Consider the following 16,940-nt stretch of genomic DNA (forward strand, 5'->3'; position numbering starts at 1 on the left):
CGCGAAGTCAAAAAGGAGCAGATGGAACTGACTCACAGCATTGAGTATACGCAGGAGGACATAGAGGAACTAGTGAAAAAATTGCAGCTAGAATTGGAGAAAAATTCGAAACTAATGATCGAAAATCAGGAGCTCTACTCCCGATGTGCTTTCTTAGAAAAAAAGTCTCGAGATCTTGAAATCCGGCTTGTTCAATGTGAACAATACTCTAGAAACCACAATATCGAAATTCAAGGTGTCCCAGAGAATGAGGAAGAAAATGTGACTATGATTCTGTCAAAACTTGGGGATGCAGTCAAAGAACCAGTCACAGACTTGGATGTCGAGGCCTGCCATCGCGTTCCCACTCGCAACTCCGGCAAATCTAACATTGTTGTTAGGTTCAAATCCAAAGCCAAGCGTGATGATATGCTGCAGAAATAAAAAAAGATGCGGCTTACTGTCGAGGATGTTGGACTGGAAGGCACGGGTTCAATCTATGTCAACGAACACCTAACGCCCGAAAACAAAAAAACTTTTTGGAGCTGCATTAGCAAAGAAAAAAGAAGTTGACTGGAAGTACGTCTGGACAAGAAATGGGGCTATTTACGCACGCAAAACTGATGCATCCAACGTCATTCGCCTGTATCTGCACGATGATTTGCCAAAAATGGAATAGTAACTGGTCGCTCAAACGATGCATCTTTTTCCGTTTTTTAGACTAATATGGAAGAAACACCCCTTTTCACACTACCGGAGTTCAACTGCTCCCTAAGAAACAGTAAGTGTGGTAAATGTTTGCAAATGCTACACTTGAATGCAGTGTGCCTTAAATAAGACGGATCATTTGAACAGTTTTTGTCAAGCCTTCAGTGTACATTCGAGGTAATCATGCTATCTGAAACATGGTATCGCTTCGATAGTGACGTTTTTCGATTTCCAGGCTATAATACATTCTTTCTTAACCGAAGCTCAAAATGTGGTGGGGGCGTCGCCCTTCTAGTAAAAGAAAGCTATTCGTGCCATATCTTATCGAAACACAGTCTGAGCGATGTGAATATTGAAATGCTTAGTCCAATGTAGCCGTCAATCACTTACCTTCGTTTACCGCCCACCACAAGGCAATATGAATGAGTTCCTTCGTGTTTTTGAAAAAGAAATCACTTTTTTGTCCGATAATTTCTTATCTTGTATAGGAGGTGACTTTAATATAGACATGGGTGTTAACAGTCCTGCACAACGAGAATTCACAACATTGCTTCAAGCCGCCAGCTTCCAGAACCTTATAAATAGCCCAACACGCATAACTTCCACTTCATATACCATTATCGACCTTTTCATCACAAATTATGATGTGCCTCTCACCGCAGGGCGTTTTGCAGTAGACATCAGTGACCACCTGCCTATTTTTCTGCGCGTTCAGACTAAACCCCTCCCAACACAAACCTTTAATCCACGTCGGCAGTGTATTTCCCAGAAAAACCTTGAAACATTTAGAAGTCGCATAGAGCTAGTAGACTGGGAACCTGTTTTCCAAAGCACCGACTCGGATGCTGCCTACACAGCTTTCTTGCGACTCTTTTTACCAATCTATCACGAATGTTTTCCTACTGTTGAAGTAACACTGCCGAAAAACGCTCGCAAACCATGGATGTCCCCTAGACTTATAAGACTTGTAAAGAAGAAGCACAGGATGTTTGCTGAATTTATTAGGACTAGGGATACTTCACTATTGTCCCGTTTTAAAGCATTTCGGAACTCTTTGAACAAAGAACTCAAAACAGCTAGGACCACTTACCACAATAACCTTTTTGGTAAGGAACTCTCCAATCGCCCTAAAGAAAAATGGAAGCGCCTTAATCTACTTCTGAATAGAATTACACATCCAAATAACATGACAAGTTTAGTAGTTGATGGAACTAACCTGAGTGGGTCTCGTTTGGCCGGTGCTTTTAATAAATTTTTTACTACCGTTGGCAGTCGGTATCACAGCCCTGACTTCTCAAAATTTCTGGGTGATAAACTTTCACAATCCCCCTTCTTTGAACCTACAGATGAAAATGAAGTGTACTCTATTTTAAAAAAACTTGAGAGACACGACAGGCTTAGACTCTTGCGATCTCCAGAGTCGCCCAATAAAGTATGTCCTGCCTTCAATAGTTCCCTGCTTAACGCATATATATAACACAGCGCTCACTACAGTTCACTTTCCTGCTGATATGAAACTTGCTAGGGTGGCAGTAATCTTCAAAAAGGGGAATAGAAATAATTTAAGTAAGTACAGGCCCATATCGGTCTTACCTTTCTTCTCCAAGAGGCTTGAATGCGTAATTCATCATCGAACTCATAATTTTTTTCTAAATCACTCTATTATCAATGACGGCCAATACGGGTTTACCAAGAACAAATCAACAGAACATGCATTACTTGATCAAAAAGGTAATATTGAATCCCAGAAGCTCACTCTTGGAATATTCGTAGATTTCAGCAAGGAGTTTGATACCTTCAATCATAACACCCTCTTTGCAAAACTTGAACATTATGGTATACGTGGCCATGCAATCAACCTTTTCAAGTCATATATGTCCTCGCGTTCACAATATGTTGTCATCAATAACTGCCGCTCTGATGTCCTACAAATTTCAAACGGAGTGCCACAGGGTAGTCTCTTGGGTCCTATACTTTTTAACTTATATATAAATGACATCACTAATATAAGCAACGAGATAAAATTTACTATTTACGCTGATGACACCACTTCGTTCTGTTTCTCCACTGACATTAACCAATTAACCGATTCAGTGAACTTAGTATTGACTGCTATGAAGGAATGGTCATCCTCAAACTCCTTGACAGTAAATAAGGAAAAAACAAAGGCGATAATATTTCATGCTAAGGGCAAGTTGGTAGAGAATGCACCGCCTATCTTTTTCAGTGGCGCACAAATTGAATATGTTGAATCATTCGCATCACTTGGCGTAGACTTTACCCCGTCAATGTCATAGGAAGCTCACATAAACAAGGTCTGCATTAAGCTCTCTAAATTCATAGGTATCCTCTCTCGCCATAAATATATCTTACCTACAAAGACAAAACTTGACCTTTACTATGCATTCTTTTTTTCATACTTAGGGTACTGCTATTTGGCATGGGGAAATAGTACAGTGTCCAATTTGCAAAAGCTTTTTCTTCAACAGAAGAAAATGCTACGAGTCCTTACAAATTCCTGCTATAACGCCGCAACTCGCCCCATTCGAATAAAATACATAATAATTCCAGTTCCTAGGTGGTTTGAGTACAGGTTTGCCTGTTTTTATAAAAAACAGGCTGCAAGAGATGACCCCTTTTTGTCCCGTATTGTGCAGCTGGTACCACACAACACGCCGTATACCACTAGAAACGCTGAAATGTTTTCGGTACCCAGATGTAGAACAAACTATGGTTTTGCTGTGCTGAAATATATACTACCAAGGTATTTGAACTCTTCTCTTTATAACAATATAAACACAATGTCTTTTCGTGCACTTCGTGAAACTTTTATTGATTAGGTTGTATTAGTACTGAAATATATATGTCGACCGTTTTTTCTTTCCTTGTCATTGTTTAATATACCTAACTCCATACCTGCATTATAACACAATCTGTTTTGTTTGAGATGTGAATTGTTATTTGTATGCCGCAAGAACTGCCGCTGCTGTCATCGTCGACTTTTTCGGGTGACGAAGCCCGTCAAGCGGTTATTGTGAACCGCTTTTATTTCGTCACCCACGCTTTCTGTAATGGAAAAAAGCGAAATAAACAAAGTGCAAAGTGCATTTGGTTTAAGCTGAAGTGTATTTAACGAAATCGGTTTCTAACTAACTTTTTGAAGCTAAATGTGTTTTTTTTCAAACTGCTGCCGAATTGTTCATGAGGGGGCCGGGCTTCGTCAAGCCGCAATCATGCGGCTTTTACCCGCCACCCCCTCTTTCTCCTTGAGAGAGAAAATAAAGATTTGATTTGATTTGATTTGATTTCGACTGCGGTAGGGCTCCTACCGTGTCGACCACTAGCCGCCGAAAAGATTCGGTGATCATTGGAACCAATTTCAGGGGAGCTTCACATTTGTCTTCTGATTTTCCGACTCGTTGACATGCGTCCCACGACTTCACGTACCGCTCAACGTCTTTGAAGCACCGTGGCCAGTAGCACTCTATTAAAAGTCACTCTTTCGTTCTATTGATCCCCAAGTGTCCCGGCCAGCTGTTCCCTTGACACAAGCTAAGAATGTCAGCCTGGTATTTTTCCGGAATTGTTAGCTTATCGAACATCTTGCATTTGCAATCTCTGTAGTGCCTGTACAGCAGTCCTCTTTCCCTACTCCCAAGAAGCAGCACACCTTAGACGCCACACCGCCTCCCATACCCCTAGAAATAGACGCTAAATTCGCTGCACTGGATGCCAAATTTGACCACAAACTAAAAGCTAGCCGCCCGCCTTCAGGCCAGATTCAATCACCTTGCCGCCACCATCACTGAAAAACTTGAGCAGCGCACGTACGCTATGCTTACCAAGATGATGGAGCTCATGGAACATAACCTTACCCATTGCTTCACCCAAATTCAGACTACCCCCACTCCTCCCTCTCTACCTCCGCAAGCACAAACCCCCTTTGCTGAACAACACATACCATTTGACACCCGTCTCACTCCCCTCCTCAACACCCTACTCTCCAATATGGCGGGGCGAAACACTAATTCGCTCCCTATTTTAACTTGTAACTGCCGCGGTTTCCGGGCAAAGCGCGCACCTCTGCAACTTCTCCTTCCCACCCTCACGTCCACTCCCCATATACTTCTTCTCCAGGAGACAGCACACCGGGCAACCCTCGCCAGCTACACGCCTACACACCCAGACACCACTAGCAAACCCAGGGCGCCCACACTCATCCACCGCAGCCTAACCTACAAAACGCGTCACATCACGTCTGAGGCACTCTGCGTGATCACTGAACTTATAAATAATAGACATACACTTCATTCAATCTTTATAGCAAATATATGCCACCCCCAGTCACAGCTGATGGCCTCGTTAGAGTCACTTCTGCGAGAGCTACACCACTTAGCTGGGGAACATCCTGTACTAATCGATGAGGACTGCAACAGTCAGCATACTGACTGGGGATATACAACCACGACACATCGAGGTCGCAGGCTGTGGCTGCTCCTGCAGAACCTCCAACTCACTGTTCACAACACGTTTCAGATGCCCACGCGGATCGGCAACAGTTTCAGCATGGACACCAGTCGAGAAATGTCGCTGAGCCGCTACATCCACGGTGTTACCTGGAACAGAACTCAACATATATTGGTTAGTGATCGTTACAATATACAAATTACTGTCCCGTACAAACCACCCCGTCACTACTATACAACACTAAACTAGGTTAACTGGGATGCACTTCGCGCTGCACGCACCGCCCACCCAGACACTCCCATCACAGACATCGACGCCTGGGTGCAATCACTCAAGCATTACGTTCACCACAACACGAAACACATTGAAACGACCGCCGAAATCCCTACCCTGAACACACGCCTAGCCTACCTATGGGAGGCTTATCACTGCCTCGTGGAACGCTGAAAAGGCAATAAATATAACAAAACACTTAAAAAGCGGCTGGCAGCGCTGCCGACACAAATCCAGCAACACTCGCAGGAGCTCTGCCGATCCAACTCGGGACAGATATGTGACCACATCGCCGGAAACCTGTCCAGCAAACGCGCACGGCAACTTCTCCGACACCTCATCGACCTCACAAACACCAAATCATCAACACAAAACCACGTGACACGCCTCACACACCTACATATTGACGATACCGAAGCCCTTATAAGCACACTTCAGAACACATACACATCTTCGGGTGCCTCCACACCTCCACCCACCTACACAGGACCAGCCAATCCAACACTCGACACAGACATCACTGACACGGAAGTCAGAGCGGCCCTCCTGACTCTCCGAACCAACTCCGCACCTGGTGCAGACCAAATCACAAACTCCATGCTCCGTAATCTGGACGACCAATCGATAACCCAAATTACGCAATACTTCAACCAGTGCTGGAGGGAGCGTGCCCTCCCGCAGTCCTGGCGCCACGCGAAGGTAATATTCATACCCAAACCCAACAAAACACTTCCACTTCAAAACCTTCGCCCGATTTCGCTAACCTCTGGCCTCGGAAAGCTCCTCGAGCATGTAGTGTTAGCGAGACTCACAACGCACATGGCGGACAACAATCTATGCCCGCATAGCATGGTGGGATTCCGCCCACATCTGTCCGCACAGCACGCCATGCTGCTACTCACTCATGACATTTTCGACCCGCTTCTGCGTGGTCATACAAAATCAGTCTTAGCTTTGGATATCTCGAAAGCTTTTGATCGCATCGAACATCAGGCGATCATGACTGCCCTATCTCCATTGAATGTGGGTGCGCACACGTACACCTACATTCAAGCATTCCTCACTGACTGCACGGCTGGGATACATTTTGGCCCTCTCCCCCCTCCTACACGCTTCAGAGTATCGGAACTCCTCAAGGGTCCGTCCTCTCCCCCTTCCTCTTTAACATCCCCCTCATCCCCCTCGCCCAAAAATTGGCAACTATTCCCCCTCTTAAGCACACTCTTTATGCCAACGTCACACTGTGGACCACCAACGGCAGTGACGGGGACATAGAGAACACCTTACAGGAAGCAGCCACCCTCGCCCAAACTTATGCACAGAACATCGGACTGTCTTGTTCCCCAGAGAAGTCCGAATTGCTCCTCATCCGACCTAAGAACCAACGCTCCCCCATTGCCATCGATCCGAATGGGAACCCGGTACCGGAGGTTGACACCCCCCGCGTATTGGGCCTGCATATTCAGAACGATACAAAAACACCACCACTCTCAAGAGACTCAAGCAGTTTGCAGGCGCGATATCGCATCTCATCCGCAGAGTTTCGGGCCATCATAGAGGCATGAAGGATCGCGACCTTTGTCGCCTCATTCATGCCTTCGTCTTGAGCCACGTGCTCTACACTACCCCTTACCCAGTACTATCCAAACACGACATAAATGCTTTGGATGCATTGATCCCCAAGGCATTCAAAGTATCACTTCATCTTCCCCTCAACACCCCCACAGACAGATTACTAGGCCAGCGCCTCCACAACACGATCGGGAACTCGTGGAGACCCATCGCCAGGCCCAATACATAAGGCTTACACAAACCTCCACAGGCCGGTATATCCTTGACTCCCTCGGCATCGGAATCCCGGCCAACGACCCAACCCTCCTTCCCATACCTTCACCGAGAGCTGGTCATCAACCCATTGCCAAAAAATGCGCACCCTTCCCACCATGAGCAGCGCCGCAGAGCCCGTGCGAAGGCACTCCACCGAGTGTACGGCTCCGAGCCGGACGCCGTATGGGTGGACGCCACCTGCACGGGTGACGAAGCAACCGCAGCCGTGTTGGACTCCTCTTCATCCGCCCTCCTCACACTACCTCTCCCCCAAACACCACCCCAGAGGCTGCAGAGGAAGCCTCTATCGCAATTGCCATCACCCGCATGGAAGCCCGGTACGTTTAAACAGACTCTAAAACTGCAATTCTAAAATTTGCGCGAAGCCGAGTCCACGTCCCTTCTTTTCGCATACTGGGCTCGCCCGATGCACCCCCACCACGCCATGCGCACTACGGGAATCCCGGAAACGAGGCCGCCAACCTTTTAGCCCGAGGTTCTTTAAACCGGGCTCAGGTGGCCTCGGATCGGGGATTCGCGAGGGAGAGAATGGATTCGTTCAGCGAGATGACGCAGGCCTACAGAGCCTCGCGCCAGCTCTACCCCCCCCCCGCTCCACCCCTCCCTAGATAACAAACACGCAACACTCTGGCGGAAACTACAGACAAACATACTCCCCTCACCCCTGACCCTAGCCCACTATCATGCCTCCTTCCCCACTCCTGCCTGCACCTTGTGCCCAGAATCCTTCGCTTCTTCCCCCCACATCCTCTCCCTCTGCCCGGCGGACCCTCCCCCGCGCGGCCTAGGCGACCTCCGGACCTGGGAGGACTGGGAGACCTTGGTGCGCTCGGAGGACCCGGCTGTGCATACAATCGCCACCGGCCGGGCTGCCAGTGTTATGGACCTTTGGGACAAACACCTTAGTGCAGTGGGGTCATGCGGGGATCCAGAGGCGTGCCCCGATTTCTTATCACACAATAGTTTCCGTCTCTCTATACATTTTCATCGTTCGTTTGAACGCCGCTCTTCTCTGGAGCCTTCTCGGTGACCTTTTTTGCATTGCACCCTGCCCCACGTTTCCATTTAGAGCCGGCCATCTTGAAGAAAAATACTTTCTTGAGGTAGTTTCTTTTTCTAACTGTCCTTTCTCCGCATTCGCCTTTCTCCGCGTCGAGAATTCGTCTGCGAGTTGAGCTGCTCGCTCGACAGTCTCTACCTTTTCCTTGTCCTGTACCCAGAGGTTTACGAACGCAGGTACGCTGCAGAAAAACTGTTCCAGACATATCCACCCGACTACCATGTCCTTGGTTTCGTAAACGCGTGCCCCCAATGAGACACTCTACAGGTAGCTTTTCAATGTGTACGCAAACTCCGCATAATCCTCATTCGTTATTTCTCTTGCCTGCCTGAAGCGCTGCCGAAATTCCTCATGTGAAAGGCGGTATTTGTTCAGCAGAGCCGATTTCACCTTTTCATAGTTCTCCGCATCCTTTTCGCTAAGCCTAGCGATCACATTAGCCGCCTCGCACGGTAAAAGACCTAGCAGGCGCTGTGACCACAAGTTCTAAGCGATTTTGCTCTTTCGCCACGCCCTTTCATAGTTAACTAGGTACAGACCGATGTCTTCGCCCATCTTGTAGGGATACATCCAATTGTCTGTACGGTGAGACGCCACCCTGTTAGTCTATCAGTAATGCTTGCTCCTCCCTTTTGGGCTGCCAGACGCAATCTTTCGACTTGGAGCTACGTCATGTTCAGCTGTCTTTCTGTTCGGCGGCTTGCTTTTCTTTTTTCATCCTCTGCTTTCTTTAATTCAAACTGCTTTCTGTTCTTCATCCTCTTTCTTTTTTTGGCTTCTAGCTGTTTTTTGACCATTTCCCACGCAATTTGCATCCCTTCTTCGTCAGCCTCGCTATTTTTGATTGCTTTTATATCCCATTTACTCATTCCTTCCTCCATTTCCACACCCAACTCTTCCTTATATATCTTCCTGAGGTTCATGATCGCTGCCCCACATGGTGGCTTTGTACACTCACTAATGGTTCTGCGCAAACTACCACTCTGCTGCAGGTATTCGATTACCAGCCGTTCAATCTTTTAACAGAGAGTTTGAAGCCTGGTGAATCATAAAACAAAGACAAAGCACTCACCCGTATATGCAGAACGATGTAAACTGGTCCATCCCAAGCGTTCCATGCCAGTTGTAGAAGGTGAGGACCGGGGTCGCTGCTCGGCGCAACTTCGATCAAGACGACGCCCGTTCCGACCCAGACAGGAGTGCCGCTGAGTGAAGGAGTTCGCTGGTGGAGAAAGACGACTTGGTTTTAATGGCATATTTACAAGAATGTGAGTTTAGAAGTATGCTGCTTCAACTGCACCTACCGTCCAGTTTTTTACACTTCTTCCCTAAATTCCCCATGTTGAGGACGCCCTCGCTGTGGTAGGAGTGGCCGAAAACTTTCACTCCCACGCAGAAACGGACACCTCGCCCACATGGACGCGCCCCTGCCGTAAGTTGAGCCCGACTGAGAAGGGGACGCTGACGGAGTCCGGCGGGCTGCGGTAGGTGACATTAGCCGGCCCGCCAAACTCGCACGGTCGGCGACCCCTATTCTTCTTTCGAAAAAGCCGGCGCGCAAAGCCGGAGCGCAAGGTCGGGGGGGGGGGGGGGGGGGGAGGGGTGAATCCAAAGTGGTTGTGCCATTAGCGAGACCGACGACTGCTGGGGACGAGCGGCACCAAAGACCTCCGAAAGGGTTGATTCCCACGCTTGACCTCTTGCTCGTTCGGATCCCAGGAAGCCAGATTGGTTGTGCCATTAGCGAGCCTGGGGAAGGTTTGAAGGCGTCCGTGGCCGCTTGCTCGCGGCGGCAGCGGCGGGGACTCCTGAAAGGAGATTTTCTCAGAGTCCGGCTCCCCGTTTGGTTCCATGCCATGACCGGGCGGAGCGCGGTAATGGCACCACGCTGAAACATGGCGAGAGTTGCTGTCTCGTTGGCAAATCACAAGACGTGCTGTCGCCGATCCTAATAGCATAAATTCAAGCAGTTTTGGCACGCGCATCGAAAGATCAGGATTCCCCATTAGTCTTGGGTACAAGGGAGGGCCTATGTACGCCTTGCCCCAGGTAAACTGAATTTCATGCACGGCTTCAGCGATGCAATCGACAGAGTCCTTTGGCATGTTTATTTTTGCGTCTGATCTTCCATCGCGCGTGATCCGTGAGCAAAGTTCGGTGAGCTTCAGAGCACCAGAAAACAATACAAGTACCTCATGTCTGCTCGCTGCTTTACATTATGGGCGATCTTATGTACATACGGTACCACTTCGGGTGTACACGTAACCTCCTTCAGTGCATTCATCACCGCGTAAAGGAGCATAACGGTCCGTTAAAAGATGGGGGGGGGGCGCATTTTTCTGATGATTGTGCCCACTGCAACTGGTGTGATCCATGGTTACACGAGATCAAGATACTAGGTGGAAGCTGCGACGATCGGGCATCCGAGATCTTTGTTTACAGCGATTCATGCTGCGCATGTGTCATACGTTCCTTATATTTTGCAGGTCTGCACAGCAAATATTCTGATCTAGCCCCCTAATACCCTTCTAGCACCTCTGCAACTTCTGTTAGGCTCTACTGTTTTCGCCTCCAACTATGATGTATAGTGAAATCTAAATAATTACGTTTTATGCCAAATTCGCCACTTGAATATCAATGATCAAGGAACCTTTATTGTTATCCGCTCTTGCTACAGTGAGTCCAGCGTACAACATACATTTCATAACCCACCTGACTCGAACACGTTCTCCTTCATATCCAGGTTTTCTGGAAATAGCATTAGCATCATTGTTGGGCTCCAAAACCGAACATCGCTAAACTCAAATAGAAATTCAGTGGCTTAATTCAAGTTAATCTTGTCTGATTTGCCCTCTATTGCATTGCTCACATTTGGGTGTGATTTGGGTGTGATTATGTTCTACGTCTATAGTGGCATTCTTGATTAGCTTTTTGTGTGCACGAAATCTGTTGTTACGGATTTTTCGACCTGTGGTACGACATGCGCTTTGCTGTTATCTTTTAGTGGTTTATTGTAATAGTGGCCGCGTATGCGCCAGTTGGTTTTCCATGCTGAATGTAAAAGCGCAAAAGGACAAGGACACAGAATAAGACAGACAACACGAGCGTTTGCTTAAAACACTTAAATGGAAAACGCGAGGCTTTGTCTTCAAGCACTTCTTTAAAACGTCGACGCCCTGCGACACGCAGTTCCCTTGATCAGTCGTAGGAGCAAGTTTCGAGACTTTTCGGGTAATGGTCAAGAGTTACGGCTTTGATTTCTTTTGTTTCACAGCGAACTTGGGCCGCAGCTGAGTATACGGCGCACCTCTTCTGTGTCTCTTATTCTGTGTCTTTGTCGTTTTACGCCTTCACGTTCAGCATGGAAATCCAACTCGCCCAAACGCGGCCGCTACTGAAATATATTTCTAGTACTATGGGCTCTTTTTCATGTGTGAACATGGATCCGTATTTTCTGGTCTCCCTCACCGCAAACGCCGTCTGCCAAGCTCGTGTTCTTTCTTTCTGTATTCGCTGCGACATGCTACTTCTAGCTTTCACAGCCCTGTTTGGATCCCTTCCACCTTCGGTCATCATGGCAAAAGGATTCTCACGATACTTTGGGCGGAGTGGAGAAAGCAGGCCGGTCTGTTCAAGGACTGCTTGCAAGCAAGGCTTTTCAGAGGTGAGAGCCTGCCAAGTGCCAATAGAAAATGGCAACAATTCGCTCGAACGCTCGACCAGGCCTTTGAGTTTTGGTGGGGTACTGTCCTGCCAGGGCTTCGCAAACTAGTCCTTCCACGGCAGTCTGGGTCGCACAACCACGTGCGAAGGTTTGGGGTGGTAACACTCCCTGAAGATATGCGCCGTACACTTCAGCTGGGGCCAACTTTGCTGTGGAACCAAAGAAATCAAAACCGGAACTCTTGGCCATGCTCCCAACAGTCGCGAAATTTGCACCAATGATTTACCAACGCAGATGCGTGTCGCAGGGTATCGATGTTTTAAAGAAGTGTTTGTTCTAAGACAAAGCCTCATGTTTACCCTTACAGTGTTTTTAGTAAGCGCTCGTCTTGTCTGTCCTAGTCCTAGTCCTTTTGCGCTTTTACGTTCAGTATTGCAATAAATCTTGTGTTGGTTAGCGCTCGTCCTGTGCGCTCCTTTTCTCTGTCCATTTGTGCTGCGATATGTATTCTTCTAATATTTTAAGTTCGAAAATTTGCGCAAACCGGACTTTTCCGAGAGATGCTGCACGAACATAGTGATTGTCTTGGGTGACAATTCCTCATCGATGAAAAACCTGACTTAAATATACTACTTGCGCGTACACCGACTTTTTTTGATGGCCGCATTAATCAGTGGTTTCTACCGAACATTCGAAATTCCCGCGGTGGTTGACTGATAGACAGTAAATAGATAGAGAGGTACGCAGGTATAGGCAGGTAGGTAATACGTAGGTAGACGGAAGCAGGCATAGACAGGTACAGGCAGGTATAGTTAGGTACAGCTTGGTAGGTATACAGGCAGGTAATTATAGAAACCAGGGAAGGTATAGGTAAGGAGCCAGGTTTGGGTAGGTAGGTAGCTAGGTACGTGTAGTATATATAGGTACGTCAAATGGTCTAGGTAGGTAATTAGGTGTTGTAGGTAGGGATACACAAGTAGACAGGCAGGTAGGCAAGTAAGTACGTAGGTAGGAAGACAAGAATGTTGGTATGCCGTTCGTTTGTGGGTGACACAGTGTCGAGTATGCTCCATAAAGTCAGCAAAAATATTCAAATAAGGAAAGGTATCGGGCAAGGAGACACAATCTCGCCAATGCTATTTACCGTCTGTTTACAGGAGGTATTTCGAGGCCTGAATTGGGAACAGTTGGCGATAAGAGTTAATGGCAAAACTGAAACAACGTGCGATTCGCTTGTCGGAGGCCTTGTCGGAGAATGTGAAAGTGCCGGAGAAACAGACACGTCAGATGCAGTGGCGGATGGTATGGCGGCTGTTTCACAGTATCATGTTAGGTGGACAATATACACTATAACACAGCAGTTATCATTCGCAGACCGAGGAAAATGGCCTTACAGGTCGATGCCCACTTGCTCAAATGGTGCGGTCGGAGGTGTGAGAGGGTGCAGCCGGCCTGGCGAAAACGACGTAAGCAGCTTAAAACGCTGGCACTGTACACGACTGGCTACATATTTATGAATGTTTTGACGCATTTTGGGTCAGTAGAAGCGTTCTTGGGTGCGGGGAAGGGCCCGAGCAACTCCCAAGTGGCCAGACGTGGCATCGTCGCCCATCATTTCAAGAACAGGGTTGCGAAGGCATTCAGGCACGCCGACAAGAAACTGTTCAACGCCGGGCGTGAAATTCTTCTAGTAAAGTAAACCAGCGCGAATAACAGAAACGGGTAACAGGGGAATCGTTGGCGGCGGCTAAGAGTGCCGCAATGTCGTGTCCTTGCATTATTAAGTCTGATGTGGTTAGGAGGAGGAAAGGCGGTTGATAGAGAGGCGGGGTAATTGTCGAAGTTGTCGCCATCGCAAACAGTCGTCGGAAGCGGCAAGCGTGAGAGACAAAAATGATTGTGAGGCCATAAAAAAGAGCGAAAAGCAACGTTTCCCTGCCCGTGAGACTGTAAGCGTCGGCACGTTGAGGACCGCTTTTATACACGACAGTCAAGTTGAACTCTTATAGCCCCAAAGCCAAGCGGGCAAGCCGGCCGCATGGGTCATGGAAGGTCATGAGCCAACAGAGCGAATCATGGTTGGTGACGATGGTAAAAGCAGTGCCATGTAGTTTGGAGCCAAAGCGTTGCACAGCAAAAACTACCGTGAAGCACTCTTGTTTGGTAACAGTAGAGATGCGTTCAGAGTTGCTAAGCGACCGGCTGGCATAAGCTATCAGATGCTGATCTTCGCCGTGGCGCTGGATGAGCGCCAACTCCGACACCACTGCGTCGGTGTGAACTTCGCTGGGAGTAGAAGCGAAGAAATGTCGCAGGATAGGGTGCGACGTCAGAAGAAATTTCAGATGGCTGAATTCAGGGTCGCAGTCAGAGGCCAATTTTAATGGCACATCTTTTGTAGGAGGCTCCCGAGGGGGGATGCGACGTCGGAAAAAGCGCGGAACAAAACGGCGAAATAAAGAGCATAGCCCTAAAAAGCTGCGAGTTTCCTTGACTGATTGCGGCGCTGTGTAGTTGGTGACAGTCACAGCATTCTGGGGATCCAGCCGGACACCATCCTTATCAACCAAGTGACCAAGAAAAAATATTTGGCGTTCGCCAAAGTGGCACTTCTAAGAGCTAAGCACTAGGCCCGCTCTTTTTATGTAGTCGAGAACGATAGCGAGGTGACAGTTATGTTCACGAAATGTCTTCCCCCAGACCACAACGTCATTCAAATAAAACAAACAACTCTGCAACTTCAGACCACGCAAAATAGTGTCCATAAATCTTTCTAATGTGGCAGGTGCATTGCGTGGTCGAAAATGCACAATGGTAAACTCGTAGAGTCTACAAGGTATCAAAAATGCCGTCTTTTCTTTCTCTTTCGGGTGCATGAGTATTTGCCAGTACCCTGATCTCAAATCAACCAAGGAAAAGTATGAGGCAGAGTGAAGACAGTCGATGACATCGTCTATGCATGGTACCGGATACACTTTTTTTTTGTGATGGCATTCAGGCGGCGAGAATGTACAAATAATCGCCGCTTGTTATTTTTTTTTGTTTTGAGGGGATCACTGGAGCCGCCAAATGGCTCAAAGATTCCTGGCTAACTGTGCCTCTATTAGCTCACTTTCGGTTGGTGATACGCGGTAAAGCTTCTGTGGTATCAAAGGTGCAGAGCCAGTATCGATCGCATGAAGAATGCAAGAACATGAAAGGGGTGCTGGATTGTCTATGGAGAACTCAAACACAGTGACATCTTCGAAAGCAGTTCCACCAAAAAGCGGCACTCATTTGTGGGAGGAGATTTATTAATCATAGTTAAAGAATGCAGCGCGAAAAGACAAGGACAAACGAAGAAGTGCACAGGACTGGCGCTGACTGCCAGCACATTTGTTCAATAAATGTGTTGGTAGTCAGCGCCAGTCCTACGCACTTCTTCTTGTGTTTTCACGCTGCATTCTTTAACCATGATCACTGACCAACAAGCCCAAACAGCCGCTTTAGTTATTAATCATAGCCTGAACTCTGGAGTCCTCGCAGGGGAGTCTAAGCTCTACAAAAGCGTAGTTGCTGAACGCCGCAACTGAAACAAATAAGCCTTCCTGCAAATGGGCAAGTTTCATGCCACGATGTATTACGGTGGGCTCTCCCAAAAAGTTCACTGTCTACAGCGCGGTGTGGCCACTAGTAATGGGGACTGTGCCACGGCGCAAAAGAACACTGTTCATAGAACGTAATTGGAGTAGGTCACGGCGTCGAAGGCGCCACACAAAGTTATAGATGAAACAACCGGCACGAATCCGGCGGACATCGCATGCACAACTGTGTCTTCCACCGCAGGAAATGCTCCGAGATCAAGAGATCTTTCTACTACAGCCGAAATCAGTGTAGCGCGGAGTTAAATCGCTCCAGTTGGACAGTTTATTATGGCACTGCACTGCTTCAAAAAGTCAATTCCAACTATTAAATGATGCGTAGAACGCGAAAGCACAGCAAATTTGGCCCTGAACACATCCACCGACAATAACACTAACATTCGCGCAGCATACACCAAGTGGAAGTAATGTTTCACCCCCCGCATCCCGAAATACCACAGTCTGATCCCAGCCGGAATTTAATTTTCACCCAAAACTATTTTTAAAGGTAAAACTAATTACAGAGACTGTCGCACCGGTGTCTACTAACGCCATTATTTAAATTCCGTCAATAGACACTTGAAGTTTGTTCTTCAGCATAAGCACGGGAAGAAGTGTTGGTGATATCGAATCGCTGGCGGCCTCGCCTCCATCAACCGCGCCGCCTAGTTTCCCAGAGGGGGAAGCGGCGTCGAGGGGACGGTGAGCGTCGTTGACGGGGTGGTGGTGTCGGGCTATGGTCAGAGGCAGGCTAGGCGTTTCGCAACAATGTGGCGCGGCAGCTACCCCATGAGGAAGTTTCCGTTGGGTGCTGAACTTTAGTGTTAAGGCTGAGTGAACTGTTCAGCCACAGGCGATGGTCTTGTTGCATTGGGCCTCGTCGGCGGCATTATCGGGATATGTGTTCGGTCATGCCTCAGAGGTAACATACAGGTGAAGGGCGCCAACGGTCAACGTATGGCGCCTGGCAAGCGGGGTCAGGGCGTTGGTTGTATGTAGTCAGGTCGAGACTGTTGGCGTGAAAGTCGCCTGTGTAGGCACGCCTTCTTCCCACATACTGGTAGGCGGCCCGTAAATAGTAGGGTCTCCGATCTGGAAATGTCGGCGCATCGCCAGCTGGAAAGCAAGAAGTGGATGGTTTTGCGGCTCTGGCGGCAGTGCGCAACCGTCCTGCGGTCCGTCATCATGGTGCACAGCATCCTGATGCCGGACAAGTTTCTTGCGCACAATTTCACGATTCAAGTCAGCCATATACATAGGAGCAGCGACGTCAACGTTCGCGACGGAGGTGGCGTCGGCCAGGCGCCAAAATTTCAGGACA

The sequence above is a fragment of the Amblyomma americanum genome, chromosome 5, assembly GCF_052857255.1.
Source record: "Amblyomma americanum isolate KBUSLIRL-KWMA chromosome 5, ASM5285725v1, whole genome shotgun sequence".
In the NCBI taxonomy this organism is placed as follows: Eukaryota; Metazoa; Arthropoda; class Arachnida; order Ixodida; family Ixodidae; genus Amblyomma; species Amblyomma americanum.